General features: G+C 42.8%; 1 protein-coding gene across 3 annotated transcripts in view; it reads left to right on the forward strand.

The window, feature by feature from the left end:
- EBF2 (early B-cell factor 2) overlaps positions 1–376 on the forward strand; it is a 128,542-nt gene that overhangs the window by 2,467 nt on the left and 125,699 nt on the right. The window lies entirely within an intron of this gene.

Below are 376 nucleotides of genomic sequence, written 5' to 3' on the forward strand. Positions count from 1 at the left end.
TGCTGAGAAAAGTGGATGCCCTGCTTGAAACTGGTTGTCTTTTACCTAAAATGTAGGTGCCCTCAAGTTGACAGTCTGCTTGTAGGAAATGTTTTAAGGTCACATATCTTCTACAGGAAAAATGAACGATGCTGGGATGTACAGATAGCACTTCCAGACACTCTGATATGTTACATCCTCTTCCCAGCCCTGTGCATTGCATTCCAGAAATGACTGTGACAGGCAAGAGGAAAATAGGTAGAGGAGGAAGTAAAAGACTTAACTGCGTTTAGCAGCAACCGATTTCTAAACATTAGGGGTCTGTAAATTATTCTTGTCCTCGGAGCATAGCTATAAAGATATCGGGGCCAAGCCGAAACGAGCGTTATAATGACAG

This window comes from Pterocles gutturalis, unplaced genomic scaffold (genome assembly GCF_000699245.1).
Source record: "Pterocles gutturalis isolate BGI_N339 unplaced genomic scaffold, ASM69924v1 scaffold16017, whole genome shotgun sequence".
NCBI classification, from domain to species: domain Eukaryota; kingdom Metazoa; phylum Chordata; class Aves; order Pterocliformes; family Pteroclidae; genus Pterocles; species Pterocles gutturalis.